This window comes from Apodemus sylvaticus, chromosome 15 (assembly GCF_947179515.1).
Source record: "Apodemus sylvaticus chromosome 15, mApoSyl1.1, whole genome shotgun sequence".
Taxonomy (NCBI): Eukaryota; Metazoa; Chordata; class Mammalia; order Rodentia; family Muridae; genus Apodemus; species Apodemus sylvaticus.
This window is the reverse complement of record NC_067486.1, coordinates 67147924-67165984: the sequence shown is the minus strand read 5'-3', so window position 1 is coordinate 67165984 and position 18061 is coordinate 67147924. Positions and strand designations below refer to the sequence as shown.

Here is an 18061-nt window from a genome sequence, read left to right as displayed (position 1 = left end):
CAGCTTTTACTGCCTAGTCTGTCAGGGAGGGGCTTAAGGAAACGGCTTTTGTCAGTTTCAGGGATTTCCTGGAGTGTCATCCATGCTGGAGTGGGCTTTGGCTTGTCTTGGAATCTCTGGGGTGAGTCGGTGTGTGTGTGTGTGTGTGTGTGTGTGTGTGTGTGTGTGTGTGTGTGTGTTGTATTTTCCTAGGAAGAGTCTTGTCACACAAGGGCTCTACCACTCAGCTACATCATTGTCCCATGAAACAGATTACTTTAAAGTACAATGAGAAAATAATTATAACTAGAGCTACTCACTGGCTATAAAATGATAAATTATCAGAAAGGTTACACTTTGGAACCCCATAATAAAACTATCATCAACAGAATTTTTAGTTGCTTGCTTATTTCCTAGCTATTACATTGATGGCTTTTATTGATTTACAGGATTTGTACCAAGGTTTAAAAATGTGTTCGTAGTTGGTGAGATGGCGCAGTAAATGGAGCACTTGGGGACTCGAGTTCACGCATAGATGCTGCCTGAAATCCCAGGAGCTGGGAGGCAGACAAGGAATCTGCGGGGCAAACCGCTGGTTAGACTATTGTCCAGTCTGGGCTCAGATTGGAGACCCTGCCTCAATAAATAAAGAGGAGAGGGAACGAGAGAAAGGCACTGGAATCCAGTGTGGGCTTTCACGGGCAGAGTTAAGGCTGACACATGAAATGCCACAAAGGCTTTTTTCTATATATACTTGCTTTTTGACTTATTCTGTGTCGGAAAATTCAGCTTTTAGTTTTCATAGTATTTGTTTCGTATACCTGGAAAAATATCCCAGTTAATATGAAGAAAGTGGATCTGCGTCCTGTATCATTACAATGCATCTTTTTTTTTTTTCTTTTTGGGGATCAAGGGGAAGAGGATGTGAGTAACCAAAGTCTCATGTAGCTTAGGATGGGTTTGAACTTGTTATGCACTCAAAGATGATCTTGAATGCTGATTTCTTGCTGTCTCCTCAGGTTTGGAGCTATAGGCATGTACCACCATACTGTGCTTACACAGTTGTGAGTCCTGGACCCAGGGCCTCATGGGTGATAGGTACATTCACAGCTACCTGTCCTCCCGTTAGTCTCCCCAAGACAGGATCTTGCCGTGTAGCTCTGGGTAGCCTAGATTGATTTCACTATGTAGCCCAGGTTGGCCTTGGTGGGCATGTTCCTGGCCCAACCTCTTGAATGCTAGGATTCAAGGAAGGGGCCAGCACCTTTATTTAAAGTGTGTGTGTGTGTGTGTGTATGTATGTATGCATGTTAGAGGCTTAGAGTTAGAGGCTTCCCAATATGAGTGCTGAGAATTAAACTTGGGGTCCTCTGCAAGAACAACAATTGCTCTTCTCCTAAGCCACCTTTCCAGCTCCCAAACTACCGTGTGAATACATTTAGCCATTTCAGGAAGAGGCGTTGTTGCTCTGGGGTTTTATTGAGAAGTAAGTAGTGTCATGTGAGTGATCAGCTCATGGAGCATGCTTGTTTTATATTTTCATTTCTTTTGTAAGTAGCCCAGGAAGTCCACAACTTGTTTCTGATCCTCCTGTGCCATTCTCTTTATACCAGCAACACATTCGTGCTTTTTTTTCTGCCTTAAAATGATTCAAAATTGCCGGGCTGTGGTGGCGCACGCCTGTAATCCCAGCACTCTGGGTGGCAGAGGCAGGCGGATTTCTGAGTTCGAGGACAGCCAGGGCTATACAGAGAAACCCTGTCTTGAAAAAACCAAATCCAAAAAACCAAAAAAAAAAAAAAAAAAAAAAAAAGATTCAAAATTGTCCTAACTTTCAAGACATCTTAATCGTTAACTAGAAGTTTAAAGCACTTCAACCTACTGTCTTTGATAAAGAGCTAGTATTGTCAGGTGTGAATTATGTTTAATCTAATAGCATCTACTTAGGAAAAGAATTTTATTAGATTTTTTTCATATTTAGTTACAAGTATTTTGCCTGGCTGTAAGAATGTGTTTAATGCAGTTCTTTTGGGTTACTAACTTGTATTTTCATACTTTTGCAGGATAGAAGAGAAGAATCAGTGGTTTGGAAATTTAGCCAAGTGATCTGGCGGGATGGGCTTATACCTGACATATTTTATAGAGGTAACTCATGATTGCTTTATCCTGGCTTTAGTTTTTACATTAAACCGTTGTCCCCATGCTTACACAGATACACTTTATTTCCTGGATAGTGCCTTTGCATTGTTTATGCATGCTATCACCTTCAAAGACTAGCATAAAAATAGTGCTGTATGTTTTGTGCAGATACACTGAAGATAATTAATGTTATGGAGCTGTAAGTTGAAGGCCATTGTCTTTTCATTTAACCAGATCTGTTTTTTTCTTAATCTCTCAGTTCTTTTATGTTAGGAGGATAGTTGATCCTTTTTTAGTAAACTCGTGTGTTTATCAGACAACATGAAAGAAAACAGAATAATTAACAGTTATAGGCTATTTATGTATCTACAGTAACACACACTCATCTATTGTCTATCTGTCTGCCTCTCTATCTATCTTGGGTTTTTTTTGAGACAAGATTTCTTGTTATAACACTGGCTGTCCTGGAAATTGCTCTGTAGACAAAGCTCTGGCCTCTACCATCCCCCATCCCCACCCCACCCCAATCCACTCCTCTTCTGTTTCTTTTCAGAAAAAGGTAGGTTTCCCATGCATATGAACCAAACATGGCATTTCAAGTTGTAGTAAGACTAGGCACCTCTCCTTGTATTAAGGCTGGGTAACATAACACAGTTTGAGGAAAAGGGTCTTGAAAGCAATCAAAAGAATCAGAGGCAAGCTGGGCGGTGGTGGCACATGCCTTTAATCCCAGCACTCTGGGAGGCAGAGGCAGGCGGATTTCTGAGTTTGAGGCCAGCCTGGTCTACAGAATGAGTTCCAGGACAGCCAGGGCTACACAGAGAAACCCTGTCTTAAAAAACAAAAAGAAGAAAAGAAAAAAAAAAAGAGTCCGAGGCAGCCTCCACTCCCATAAGGAGACCAAGCCACACAACCATAACATATATGGTAGAGGACCTAGGCTAGACATTGTAGGCTTCCTGACTGTTGGTTCAGTCTGTGAGCACCTGTGAGCCTAGGTTAGGTGCTTTGGTGTCCTTGACCCTTTGATTTCTACCATCTCCTCCCACTCCCTTCGCAGGATCCCCTGAGTTGTCTAATGTCTGGCTGTGGTCTCTGCGTGTGTTTCCATCAGTTGCTGGATGGCGCCTCCCCATGACGATTGTGCTAGGTGCATTAGGGATCAGTTCCTTGACTTTTTTTTTTAATTGCTGGTCCTGTTTGGTTCTATCCTGGGTCTCTGTGTTATCCAGCCCCTGGTTTCTGGCTCTCTACGTAGTATTGGGTGGTCTTCCTCAAGCTGGACCAGGCATTGGCTGGCTACTCCATAATTTCTATGCCACCTTTACCCCAGGATATCTTATAAAGAGTGCAGAGGTTTTGTGGTTGCGTTATACATATATTATGTTAGCTATAAAAATTAGAAAGTTGAATTATAAATTTTTAAATTTGTTTTGAGAATTCTTTTAGAATGTGAAGATTGAAACATTGCTAGTTTTCAATGACCATATTTTGGGGTTTTCTTTATTGTCCATGTCTTTTGGCATGCGTGGTACGCGCTGCTTGTACCCAACATCCTTTATTTAGAGGTTTCATTGTAAGCAGTAGAGAATGTCACAGTGTTAAAAATGTCGTCTATTGTCTGTCTGTCTGTCTGCCTCTCTCCCATTCTTTGTTAATATTACATATTCTCCCAGACGTCTCTGAAGACACAAGGACTAATTACTTTTTTCTGAGACAAGGACTCTGCATACTTCATCTTGGTTTCATATTCCTTTTGTAACCTGAGCTGGCCTTGAACTTTTGTGATAGTCCTCTGTGATCTGCCTGCCATCAAGTGCCACCATAGTGGGCTATTTTTATTTACTTTTTAAAGACAGATTTTTATAGATTATATTTTAAAATGGCGTCCTTTTATTGTCAGATTATTTGTCAAATTGTCAAAAAATATTGTCAAAATGTTAAAATATTGACCTTTTAAAATGCCACTATGATTGGCAGTTTGGATGAGTGTACACCTCTCCAAGGTCTGCCCAGCAGCAGCAGCAGCAGCAGCAGCTAGAGTGAGCACCTGTTCATCTCCTTTACAGCATGACAATTTGTTCATGTCTTTTTTTTTTTTTTTGGTCCCTTTATAATTTTTTTTATATATTTACATATTAGGGATAGAATCGTTAGGATCCTTGTTATTGTTTTAGGAAAATTACTTTTACTTAACATTTGCTTTTTTTCTGATGTTGGTTTTGTTTCAGTTCTACAGAATTTTTTTTTTTTTTTTCCTAAATTGTTAGATACTTCTTGTCCTTCTTGGCTGTGGTAAATGTAGAGTGCATGCTCTTGAAAAGACTATTGCCCTTAAGTGTGTGACTATACTTTACCCTTTACATCATAATTTCTGTGAATGACCCAGGTTCCTAACTTGTCCTATATTGACATTCTTTTTCTCTCTTGGTGATATAAAATAGCGAGTATAATACTAGTAGTTGTAATGTAGTAAAGTGAGGTATTACAAAGTCAGTGATAGGTCATAGAAAATGTAGCAAATGGCCGCACACTGCGGTGTTCACTGTACTCCCACCCAGCACTAGGGAGATGGAGTCAGGAACAGGAGTTCAAGGCTTGCCTTGGACACATCACAAATTTGAATCAGGCTGGGTTACTTGAGACCATATCTCAAAAATGGGGTGAAATTTAGTAAATGGTAAATTTGTTTTAAAAAATGTAGGAAAGAAAATCATTATCTACTCATTGGCTGATCCGTCTCCATTTGTGGATGTTGCCATAACTACTGCTGTGGCTGAAGCTAATGGAGTCAGGGCAGGAAAGGGATTTTGTCTCTGACTGATCTCTCCAAAGCACCCAGCTCAGCTAGCTTTAATTGAGAGACATGGAAAATAGGCTCATTTCTTCAAAGCAAAGAAAGGAAATAAGTGACCTAGTAAACAAGTTGGGATAGTCGGCTTATCATCTGGACAAATGTAGTGCTAGATCTCTGCATTTGTTGATTGTATAAAGATACTGGAATTTTTTTTTTTTTTTTTGAGACAGGATTTTAAAAGCCCTGGCTGGCCTGGAACTTACTCTGTAGAATAGACTGGCCTTGAACTTAACAGAGCTCTGCTTGACTGTCTCCCAAGTACTGGGATTAAAAGCCAGTCCTACCTTGCCCAGCTCATAAATTCAGATTTTTAAGCAATTCAAGTTATAAAAAGTAATAGAACATTTATGTATTTAATTTGAATTTATTATGGTTGGAGAAAATACTTTGTAGTTGAGTGCTTTTAATTTTACTGAGACAATCTTACTGCTTAGTTTAGAGTTTTATGTTTGCTAGTCTGCTGGATATTGTTAAAACTTAGTTTGCTCTCTGCTAGCGAATGCACATTTAGAAGCAGTATCTTCTTTTTAGTGTCTGTCTTTCTTCCCCTCCTCTCCGTGAGTCTGTGATTCCACCATCTTGCACCCTCTGTCACTGGTTGGGAATTGACTGTTATTTTGATGTTTGCATTAGTTACTTTTCAGTTGCTGTGATAAAACACCATGACCACAACAACTTACAGAAGAAAGCATTTAATTGGGCTTATGGTTTTAGAGGGTGAGAATCCAGGATGAAGGCAGGAGCAGCTGACAGCTCACATCTCCAACAGGAAGCAGGAGAAAGCATCCTAGGAGTGGCCTAGTCTTGATACCTCAAAGCCTGCCTTGAGTGTCACATCCTCCAACAAGGCCACACACCTCCTAATCCTTCACAGTTCCACCAGCTGGGGACCAGGGCTTCACACCTGAGCCTGTGGGCTGTTCTCCTTCAGAGCAGCCCAGAGGTGTCCTGCCCACGCTGCACAGGCTGCCCACACAGACTGCCTTTCCCTTCCTGCTGCCCAGGTGCTCTCTTCCATGTGTTTGTTTTGTTCTCTCTCTCTCTCTCTCTCTCTCTCTCTCTCTCTCTCTCTCTCTCTCTCTCCCCCCCCCCGTGTGTTTGTTTTGTTCTCTCTCTCTCTCTCTCTCTCTCTCTCTCTCTCTGTGTGTGTGTGTGTGTGTGTGTGTGTGTGTGTCTGTCTGTCTGTCTGTCTCCTTCCCCCCCCCCCCCGCCCCCCCTGTCAGGGTTTCTCTGTGTAGCCCTGGCTGTCCTGGAACTCACTCTGTAGACCAGACTGGCCTTCAACTCAGAAATCCACCTGCCTCTGCCTCCCAAGTGCTGGGATTATAGGCGTGCGCCACCACGCCCGGCTTCCCTTGTTTGTTTTCAACAGTTTTATTTTGACTGTAGTATTTTCATATCTATTGCAATGGAAGTTGGTGGAGTTTACTGGATTTGTAAGCTTATTTTTTAAAAAATAGTCAAATATGATGAATATTTGACTTCTGTTTTATTAAATTTTACTACTTTTTCTCTTTCATTCTTATATTAAGAAATACTGGTAAGCAGGATGTTAGTTCATATATCTCTGGAGCTCTTTATTTTTTTCCTCTCTGTATTTATTGGGTAATTTTCTTGTTTATTTTTTAATAAAGATTAACTTTATTTATTCTTGCTTGTGCATATGTGGAAGACAGATGACAATTTGCAGAAGTTGGCTTTTTCTTCCTTACACTGAGGTCACCAGGCTTGGTAGCAAGAACTCCACTGAACTATTTGGTCAACCCTAACTGGGTAATTTCTATAGATTAGCTAGCCATTAAGGCTACTGATTGTGTTTTGCAATTGAATTTGGTTTTGAATACTTGTCATATGTTTCTGTATTTTAATAATCACATTCTTCTATTTCCAAATTTCTATAGGTTTTTTGAAATAATTTATTTGCTTTCTTGCGAATTTTACTTCCTAGGTGATTGTTTTCATAGTTTAAGGTAAAATATGAGTTTTGAAATAAACTCATAAATATTTTGAAATCTTTGTTTAAACCAACCCATGAGAACACTTAGAATCACCTTAGATTGCCTAATTTTGATGAACATAAATGACTGTCTCTGTGCCCCTCCCCTTTTCTGTATTGCTTTTTGAGACAGTCTGTGTATGTAGCCCATGTTGTCCTGGTACTAGATGTATAGACCAGGCTGTCCTTGAATGTACAGAGATCTTGCTTCTGCCTTCTATGCTCCAGGGTTAAGGGTGTGAGCCCCACAGTGGGCTTGTGTTGCCATTTTGAGGGCCATACTGAAGACTGAGCCTAGACCTCATGTAAATTATGCAAGTACTCTACTACTGACCCAGAAGTGTGAGGTACATTTTCTGGTATTTTTAAGTATCTTGTGATTGCTGAAATGGCTATTTTTTGTATCATGCTATATACATCATATTGCAAGTGCATGTCATCATTTCTCCCTACTTCTGTGCTGTTTTTTTTTTCATATTGTTTATGTATGCTAACAGTCTTGTTGCAAAAGAGAGCACATTTTATTTTATACGTGTTGTGTTAACAAAAACATGAGCATAAAAATTCAGGAAACTTTAGGAGTAGAATACAGAGCACGGACAGGTTTGACTTTGCACTTTCAGATGCCTGCTGTAGACGTTTATCCTGTGTTGTAACAGGGCCTCACTGTAGCCCTGGCTGGGTTGGAACTCACTGTGTAGACTAGGCTGTCCTCAGACTCCCAGAGATTGCTGCCTCTGCTCCCCTAGTGCTGGGGGATTAGTATTGTTTGTGCTTTAAGTGAGCACTGCTATCCTTGTTGCTTTTGTACCATTGTAAACATGTCAGATCTGTTTGTAAATCCTATGCAGACCTCATAGGGTAGAAAGTTTTATAACATCATTTATTTGTTTGATACTTTGCTAATAAGAGCTTGCTGTCAGAACATTTTCTTGTGTATCACCTGGGCTCTTCAGTATAGGTTATATTGCACATTTTCTGTGTGATTATTTCTAAGATAACTCTGATAGTTTTTATATCTAGATGCTTAGGATGATACTCTTTCTGTTATGATATATCACACCACTGATATATAAGTTTTGAGACGTCCTGTATTTGTTTGCTTCTCTTTGACCTCACAGACTTTTTTTTTTTTTTTTGAGATGGGGGTTTTATTGTGTATGTTGGCTGGTCTAGAGCTCACCATGTAGACCAGGCTGGCTTAGAACTAAAGGCATGTATTGCCATAGCAGTCCACAGACCTAATAAAGTAGATTTTACTAGTGTCTTTGTGTGGCTGCTTACCTGATAATTCTGTAGCCCTCCGAAATTTGATGTCTTAGAGTTGTAGATTCCAGGACTAGGCTAAATATATTTACCTAAAATCTTATCCATCCATCCATCCATCCATCCATCCATCCATCCATCCATCCACAGAACATGGGGGGGAGGGAGACCATGTAGAGGTCAGAGGTCAACTTGCTGGAATCAGTTCCCTACCACCTCCATGTGGTTTCCAGGAATGAAACACAAGTCATCAGGTCTGGCAGCATGCATGCATAGCTGTTGAGCATCATTCTGGCCCCACATCAGTTTTTCTTAAAATCAGGGTCCTTCTCATTTCTGCCTGCCGCTGTTGGGCTCTCTTCCTGGGCACAGCTCAGCTTCCTGGGTTGCAGCTATCGCTGCAGTGCTCTGGCAGCTTGCACACACTGAGTCACAGCTGTTCTCCCTCACAGAGTGGAGTGTGTACACTTACCCTCTGTGTATTCTGCTGTAGGCATTGGATGGCACGAGTGACTGAGAGGATCCCGAGAGTTTCTGGAGCCTGTGAAAGGTAGAAACTCAACATGATTTCTTTCTCAACTCAACAGCATTCCCTTCCTTGAAGTCTTCATTTTAACTTCAGCCTCAGGTAACTTTATTTCTCATAATCTTGAAAAAGTACATTTTACTTATTTAATTTTAGGCTGTGTTTTAATTAAGTCATGAATAAAACCGCACACATTTGAGTTAGCCATTCTAGGTATGAAGGTCACTGATGTATATATAGTTTTGGACTAGGAAAGTGTTTTCAGTGACTTCTATGCTGAAGTTAATTTTTTTCAAATATAAACATTTTTTTGTTGGATGATAGATTTCATTATTGAGTTTGTGTCATAGTTTCAGTTTGGATTTTCATTATGTGGAAGAAATATGTATATATATGTATATGTATGTTTGTTTGTTTATTTAGTTTTTTCTTTTTCTTTTTGATTTTTCGAGACAGGGTTTCTTTGTATAGCCCTGGCTGTCCTGGAATTTACTCTGTAGACCAGGCTGGCCTTGAAGTCAGACCCAGAAATCCACCTTCCTCTGCCTCCCAAGTGCTGGGATTAAAGGCGTGCACCACCACTGCCTGGCATAGTTAGTTTTTTCAAGACAGGATTTCTCCATGTAGTCCTGGCTGTCCTCGACCTTAGAGATCTGCCTACCTCTGTGTCCTGAGTACTAGGATTAAACTTTTGTGTCACAGTGTTTGGCTTCTCAAGAGATTTTTGACATGAAACTGATTAATATATTATGTAATAATAAGTAGTAGTTGCTCTCTTAATTTCTTTAACAATGATTATATTTTAACCCCACCATTCCAATATTACAATTCCCAGAATATCTAGAGAAATTTTTTCTTTTAAATATTTTTATTTTCTATATTCTTTGTTTACATTCCAAATGATTTCCCCTTTCCCAGATCCCCCCTCCCCATATGTCCCATAAACCTTCTCTCCATCCATTCTCCAATCAACTCCCTCCTTTTTCTCTGTCCTTATATTCGCCTCCAATGCTAGATCAATCCTTTCCAGGATCAGGACCCTCTCCATACTTCTTCATGGGAGTCATTTGTTATGCGATTTGTACCTTGGGTATTCAGAGCTTCTGGGCTAATTAATATCCACTTATCAGAGATTGCATTCCATGTGTATTCTTTTGTGATTGTGTTACCTCACTTAGAATGGTATTTTCCAGATCAAACCATTTGCCTAAAAATTTTGTGAATTCATTGTTTCTAATAGCTGAGTAGTATTCCATTGTGTAAATATACCACATTTTCTGTATCCATTCCTCCTTTGAGGGACATCTGGGTTCTTTCTAGCTTCTGGCTATTATATAGAGAAATTTTTTATTCCAAGGAAAAAGTTAGACTTTTTTTTTAAAATATAGAATAGAATTTATTCAGGGCATGGAGAGGAGAGCTAAGAGGGTAGTAGAGGCAGAGAAAGGCAGAGAAGGAGAGGAGGAGAGGAGAGGCCAGCTGGCCATGAGCACATGGAGAGAGATCTTCCATATATTTTTATACATCTTTTAAATATTGGTTAGAAATGTAAGTGATGGTTAATGTTGTCAGCTAGTTAGGATCTAGAGTTGTCTAGAAGCAAAGCCTACAGGCTTACTAGTAATGGAGTATCTAGGTTAAGGTTACGGTTAGTCTCTGCAACTGGCTGTGAGGGATTAATTGATGTGGCCACACTCATCACAATTGTTGCTGAGAGCCTGGCATGAACAGGGGATCCTGGCGTCTGTAAGATGCAGCAGGCAGAACTGGGCGCTAGTGCACTTCATTCATTGCTCAGTGCTGATGGTGATGCGGCGTGCCTCCCAGGTTCAGGTGCCTGCTGCCTCCCCTTCCCTGCTTTCAACTCTGAGCCAGAATAAACCCTGGTTGTCCTGAGTTGCTTTTGTCTGCATATTTTATCACAACAAAAGGAAGAGACTTTAAGATAACATAGTGCTCTAATATGTGCATGCTGTATGTTTACCTATAGTAAAATAAGCAAGCAGTCTGATGCATTACCACGTGGAACTGGCTGCCATGAGAGCCTTATAATCATAGAAATATTTTTATGCACCTGAAAGCTTATTGTAAACCTTCTCATGGCTGTATGGAGCTTCCATAGTTGTGATGCTCCAGGGCCCCTTTGCTTGGGGAGGTGGTTAGGGTGAGGTCGTTGAGGATGACTTGAGTTTAGAGCATTGCTCATTCTAAGTGTATTATCCTCTGTCAGTGAGCCTGTGCTCTTCTGAATCTTTTTTGTTTTGTTTTTTGGATTTGGGTTTTTTCGAGACAGGGTTTCTCTGCATAGCCCTGGCTGTCCTGGAACTCACTCTGTAGACCAGGCTGGCCTCGAACTCAAAAATCCGCCTGCCTCTGCCTCCCAGAGTGCTGGGATCATAGGCGTGCGCCACCACTGTCCGGCTCTTCTGAATATTTTTAAAGAATTTTTTTAAAGTTTTTTTGAAATTGTGTATGAGCATTTTGTCTGCTCATATGTAAGTGCACTACATGCATATAGTGCACGTAGAGACTAGAAGAGGGCAGTGGCTTTTGCTAAAAGGAGCTATAAGTGGTTGTCAGCCTCCATGTGGGTGCTGGGAATCCTACATAGGTCTTCTATAGTTGTAGCAAGTGCTTTTAACCCTGAAGGATCTTTCCAGTCCCTATTAATATTTAAATTCCAGCTTTTTTGGGTGTGGTTGAAATAGTGCCTGTCAGTGGAGAGAAGAAAACAAGAATACTTTGCATTTCTGTAGGCAACTTATTATTTTATGTATATGGATGTTCTGCCTCCATGTATGTCTGTCCAGGTCATCTGTAAGAGCAGCAAGTTTTTTTAACCACTGAGCCATCTCTCTTCAATCCCAACACATAACTTATTAGATAGAAGAGAGTAGATTTTTGGGTGTGGGTATTGGGTAACCAGCTGTCTAGAGTTTGTGTTAGATTTAATTTTATAAACAGTAATACAGTTGTAATGATTTAAACAGTTGACACCTTTTCTGTTCTTAGTCAGTGATCTTGGTCAATGATCTAGCACATTAAACAAAGTATCGGGCAATAAACATTGGTTCATTGTATCTAGGGAAGTTTAAGAAGTATTTCTTATATCTGTGCTACATAAAATGGTGGAATTCAGTTTTCTAATGGCATGAGTAGTTTGAGTTTGTGCTAGTACCAGATGTAATAATGCACAGTGTAACCAGGACCATTGTGTGCCCCCAATCCAATCCTTCTCATCTTGATAAAGATAAATTACACCTGTTTCTTAAATAGTTTGAGTTGGAAAAAAAATGCAGTGTTTTAGATTCTCAGTGCCACTATTTTCTGGTTTTGTCATTTTAGAAGACATTTTGATAACTATTTGGAATATATTTATGTGCTTATATACTAGGTTTTTTTGAATGGTTTTCCTTTTAGAATGTTTGTTAACTTTCCTTACTATTTATATATTGTTTTTCAGTGGTTAAAAATAGTCACTTTTATCTAAGTTGTCATAATTACATAATGGAGAACTTTATCCTAATTAATAATTTTATTACTATCTGTTAAATGATTATCACTTCAATGTCCTCTGCTGCTGCTGGCACCGAACATTGCTCTCACTAGGCTGTTTTGAAATACTAGCACTTAAAAATAGTTTCAAGAAAGACTCTCTAATATGCAAAATCATGTTTATTCAGAGATGTATCTGAGAGGTGGGCATGGTATTATGCCTGTAATTCCAATTAGAAGAATGAGGCAGGAGGATTAGTGTGAGTTCAGGGACAAACTGGTTCTTGTCTCAAAAAACCAATATTAAAAAACAAAAACTATTTCTAGAGAAGAAATACTTCAATGTGGTAAACAGTTTTGAGTAGATCAAAACTCTGTTTTGAAGGGTGTAAGAGTATATAGCAAACTTCTTAGGAGTGAAGTGGAAACTGGGTGAAGGGCCATTCTGATAATGATAGGTTCTTCATTTTACCAACTGTGGTATCATGAGGCTGAATTGTGTGTGTGCCCATTGCATGCTCACCCCAGCACACCCACACATACATGTTTTGTTTGTTTGTTTGCTGAGACGGCATCTTCTGTACTGACCAGGCTAGCATAAAGCTTGCAGTGGTCCCCTTGCCTTGGTCCCATGTGCTCTGATTAGAGTGATGCAGCACCACAACCAGCTGGCTGGGTGACATTTGGATTTTTCAGGCTAATATTTTTATGATGGGATTTCTCTCTGATTTGCATATAGAGTAGTACTATGGATGTCTAGATTTATGTAACTGGAATCCTCAAAATACACAGGATTTGGTGAAAATGTTTTGGTTCAGAAGTCATTGGTGAGGTCTAGGGCACAGCTCAGTGGTAGATGCTTACTTCCCATGCACACACCTCTGGGTTCTATCCCTAGTGTCTTGGCGATGGGCTAGAGGAAGAGCTGACTTTCAGAATAAGTACCTTTCATGTCTGTCTAAAGAGAAATTGCTCTTTAGGTTGAGTGCGTTCTGGCACATTACTGACCCTTGGAGAGTAATTAATAATCTAAGTTGGGAATTATTCTTTTCACAGAAAGTAAAATGATACTCAGGTTTGTAAGCTTGACCATCATATTTTATTTTGGCTCATAATGTACAGTTGAAATTGCGTAATATTCAGTGATAGAGAATAGGAAAAAGTATTACCAATCTCAACAAATAAACAGAAAAGTAGATTTTCCCTCCCTCCCTCCCTCTCTCCCTCCTTCCCTCGCTTGCTTCCTTCCTTCCTTCCTTCCTTCCTTCCTTCCTTCCTTCCTTCCTTCCTTCCTTCCTTCCTTCCTTCCTTCCTCCATCCATCTATCTCATCCATCCATCCATCCATCTCATCCATCCATCCATCCATCTCATCCATCCACCCTTCCATCCATCCATCCATCCATCCATCCTTTAATGCTTGAATGGCTGGTGGAGACATTCTATATACATTCTGAAAAGGAGCTAACTGCGTTCAAGAATTGTAGAGGATTTAGCAAAATCTTTCAAATCTGTTTTCATGTTAAAACTTACAGCCATCTTTTCTTTGACATAGGTATATTTTTAGTATTGCTCTTTATCAGCAATATATTGTATTTTAAAAATTCAAATTGAGCCAGGCAGTGGTGGCACACTTGGGAGTGGTGGTCCCAGCACTTGGGAGGCAGAGGCAGGTGGATTTCTGAGTTCGAGGCCAGCCTGGTCTACAAAGTGAATTCCAGGACAGCGAGGGCTACACAGAGAAACCCTGTCTCAAAAAACCAAAAAAAAAAAAAAAAAAAAAAAAAAAAATTTCAAATTGGATGTAGAAAAATTCAGGGAGAGATTGTCTTCATTTTTTTTTTTTTTTGATGAGAAAGGAGGAAATAAGGTAGTTTAAGAGGATATATATGGAAAAAATGAATAGCCTTTTTCATGATGAATAAAATACATTGAGGTATGACTAATAAATGAAATCTGGAAATTGAGAAATGTAGAAAGGGATTTTCTCACCCAAAAGAGGAAGATAGGTTCTGCTTCAGGAAGTTTTCTTGTAAGCCTCGAGGTGAAGAGTACTCAATAAGGAGGCAAGGAGTACTTAGGAAGTGAGTAGTACTCAGTATTGAAGTGAGTAGTACTTAGTAAGGAAGGTGGTAAGGAGTACTTAGAAAGGAGGTGAGGAAATGATGAGTGGTCTAAGGAGATGAAGGGTATTCAGGACCAGAGTGATGGCTTTGTAAATCTTAGTAGTGATGGAGTTAGACTTGGTAGGTAGTGAACAAAAAATGAACACAGTAAGTTCCTGACAATTCTAGAGCCTTTTTGGGTCTAGAAGTAGCGTGATATAGTAAATACTGCATTGACTAAGTGAGGGTTACTGAGCGCAGGGACCCCAATGGAGGAGTTAGAGGGAGGATTTAAGGAGCTAAAGGGCTTAGCAACCCCACAGGAAGAACAACAGTATCAACCAACCAGATCCCCCAAAACCTCCAGGGACTAAACCACCAACCAAAGAGTGCACATGGAGGGACCCATGGCTCCAGCTGCACATGTACAGAGGATGATGGCCTTGTCTGGCATCAATGGGAAGGAGGCCCTTGGTCCTGTAGATACCCCAGCATATGGAATGATAGGGTGCTGAGGTGGGAGGGGGTGGATGGGTGGGAAAGCACCCTCACAGAAGCAGGGGGCACAGGGGAGGGGATAGGGGGTTTACATTTGAAATGTAAATAAATAAAATAACCAATAAAGAAATATTCAGCAGGGTAACCTGTATAACTATGTCCAGCCGGATGCTTTTTACCTAGTAAATAATCACATACATTAGTTGTCAACAGAATAGTTCTTCCTTTCCATTAATACCGTAATTATTTATAATACAGACACAAACTTCTCCATGTAGAATAATATTTTTCACATTGATTACATAAAATTCCTTTTAAAACTTAATATAAGGTTCTAATTTAATGAAAAATAACTCTTTTAGTGTCTCGTATACTTGATTGAAAATGAGTAGCAATGCTCGGCTTGTGTCTATGTGATACTTCTGTTAACTGCTGAAGCAAGCCCCTGGCTCTCTGAGTCTTAGAAGTCATTGGGACAAAACTTACAACATGGGGCTGGAGATAGGGCTCGTTGGTTAAGAGCATTGACTACTCTTCTAGTGGTCCTGAGTTCAGTTGCCAGCAACTGCATGGTGGCTCATATAGCCATTTGTAATGGGATATGATGCCCTTTTCTGGTGTGTCTGAAGACAGTGACAGTGTACTCACATACATAAAATAAATACATCTTAAAAAAAAAACTTATACAAATTATATCTTAGCCAGGTGCAGCCTTTAGTCCCAGCATGGGAGGCAGAGGCAGGCAGGTCTCTGAGTTGATGGACGACCTAGTCTATAGAGTGAGTTCCAGGACAGCCAGGGCTACACAGAGAAACCAAACCAAACAAACAAACAAAAAAAAAGAAAACCCTTACATTTTAATACTTTAATAAAAGTTCCAACTCAATGCTTCTTTACTGTATGTTTACTTGTAAATCTATACACTTTAACTTCTAAGTACTTGTCGATAGTTCCTCAGAACATTAAGTCAGGAGGCAACAATAAGAGTCAGCTTATCTCGTTCTGAGAACAGCAGGAAGAGGCGGCTGCTAATCGACATTCTCTTCACTCTAACCTTGAATGATTATGGAGTTACCCTAGCTGCTAGAGTGGAGATGAGTTCTACCCAGATGAGCTGACCAGTTGTCAGTGAGAAATGGTGGTGGCTATGACAGAGAGGCACACACACCACATGGCCGGAGATGAGAGAGCATGTGCGCTAGTTGTGCAAGCCTGTGGGGAAGAGAACTGGATAAGCTGAGGAAACGGTCTCGGATAGACTCTCACGTGCCACTTAGCTGAGGAAACGGTCTCGGATAGACTCTCACGTGCCACTTACTACTGTACTTTCAAAACCTTAATGCATCAGGGTTCTGTTGCACTCTCCAGCACTGATGCAAAACTCCAAACAAGACTGGTGCATGATCCGAAAGAGAAGGTTCATCCCTAGCCTTTTCCCTATGGAACCTTTGTTAGTTCGTTTTCTAAATTTTTCACTGTTGTTTCTTAATAGGAAAAATAATCTCCATGATAACAGTTTAAAAGTACATGGGAAGACTCTTACTATCTGTGAAGTTCCTTAATTTTCATTTAATAGATATTTAATAAAATAGACAGCTAATTCATTCCCTTTAATGGTATAGACATTCTATTGTGGGATCGGTGTGTTCAAGTAAGTCTCTCATTTTCCCATTAAAAGGTTGCAGTAAGCATCGCCCAATGTAGATGTTGGATAGGTTTTTGTGAATAGAAAAACAGGCTTGCATATCTCCCTTCTCCCTAGCAGTCAGGTGGCCACTTAAATAAACACCTGGCAAAAGGACTTAAAAGGAAGAAAAAAAAAAGGTCTTGGGCAAAATGGGCCAGGAATGTTTGGATGCGAGTGAGTGCATGGAGGACAGGGGTACTGTTCCACAGAGATGCGGCCCCAGGCCTATCTCCTTCAGCTCCGTCCTGCTGCCTCGAAGTTTCTAGAACCTCCCTAAATACTACCCCAATTGAACTGCCAACCTTTTAATAAATAATCCTCTTTTGGTTGGGGGAGCAGTTCATAATCAAACCAAATCTAGGTCAAGAGTACACACTTTATCTATTGATAGATGTTTTCAAGGCTTATTTTAAAGTCTGAACAGTGATCATCGATAGAAAAGTATTTTCTGATGTTACAGGAAAGCAGTTTTTAGTTATCCAATTGAAGTCTAAGTTTCTGGCTTAATTTAGAAGTGTAATAAAGTAACCATGGGTGAGGAGGGGGACTTCATCTCAGCATAGGCTTCTTTTCAACAAGGACTATTTTCTACTTGGACTGTTTCTCCTTATTTTTAATACTCTCTCACACTATTTCCTGTTCTAAGACCCTGAATAAAGTCCTTGGTGCTATCCCCATTCCAAATACTCTTGTCTAAAGTGCTTTTTTGATTCTTACTGTTTAACTTGATGTTATACTTTATTTGCCCACCCTAGTTAATAGAAGTACAAGAATGTGATTTTTCAATTGTTGATCAAAACTATGACAGTTAAGACCCTCTAGAGTAGGGGAACTTAAGTTATTTATGGATTAGCAGGATGCTTTGCTATTGATAAAGCTCAACGTTAAAAACTGAGTTTTCCCTAAGCCACTTACTTAGGCTGGTCTTTTATTTTAAATTTCTTTTACATCTTTTGTACTCTCTAAAACTGATAGGATTTTGTTTTTCTAAGACAGTTTCTCTGTGTAACCCTGGCTGTCCTAGAACTCACTCTTTAGCCTTGGCAGGCCTTGAACTCAGAGAGATTGCCTGCCTCTGGAGTGCTGAATCAAAGGAGTGTGCCTCCACCCAGCCTTTTTTTTTTTTTTTTAAAGTACTGGTATATGAGACAGCAGTCGATGCAGTAAAGGATGTCTTGACTATGTATAAATTACTGTAAGTTGGAGTTTTTTTTACATCCTTTGAGAAAACAGTAGGTCGTCTAGAAACAGCATAGTTTGCCAGAATTTCCAAAGAATTGGCCAGAATAATCAACTTATAGTTCTTTAAACAAGATTCACGTAGTTGTAGAAAACTTATTTTATAAGAAATGTGTAAAACAGAATGTGAAGATAGCAGTTATTTGGTAAGATATTGTAAACTTTTGACCTTTTTAAGAGATTGTTTGCTCTGTGAAGATTTTGAAAAGTAAAATCAAATGCTGCTCTTTGGTCATACGTTTTCCAGACTGATAACATCTGGTAGGTACTAGGAA

General features: G+C 39.8%; 1 protein-coding gene across 6 annotated transcripts in view; it reads left to right on the top strand.

Moving 5' to 3' along the window:
• The window catches only part of Znf148 (zinc finger protein 148), a 120058-nt gene that overhangs the window by 34684 nt on the left and 67313 nt on the right, over positions 1-18061 (top strand). For all 6 annotated transcript variants that reach the window (XM_052157999.1, XM_052158001.1, XM_052158000.1 and 3 more), the window contains 2 exons: positions 2043-2124; positions 8731-8865. The gene's annotated coding sequence lies outside the window, so the exon portion shown is untranslated. The remainder of the gene's footprint in view (positions 1-2042; positions 2125-8730; positions 8866-18061) is intronic.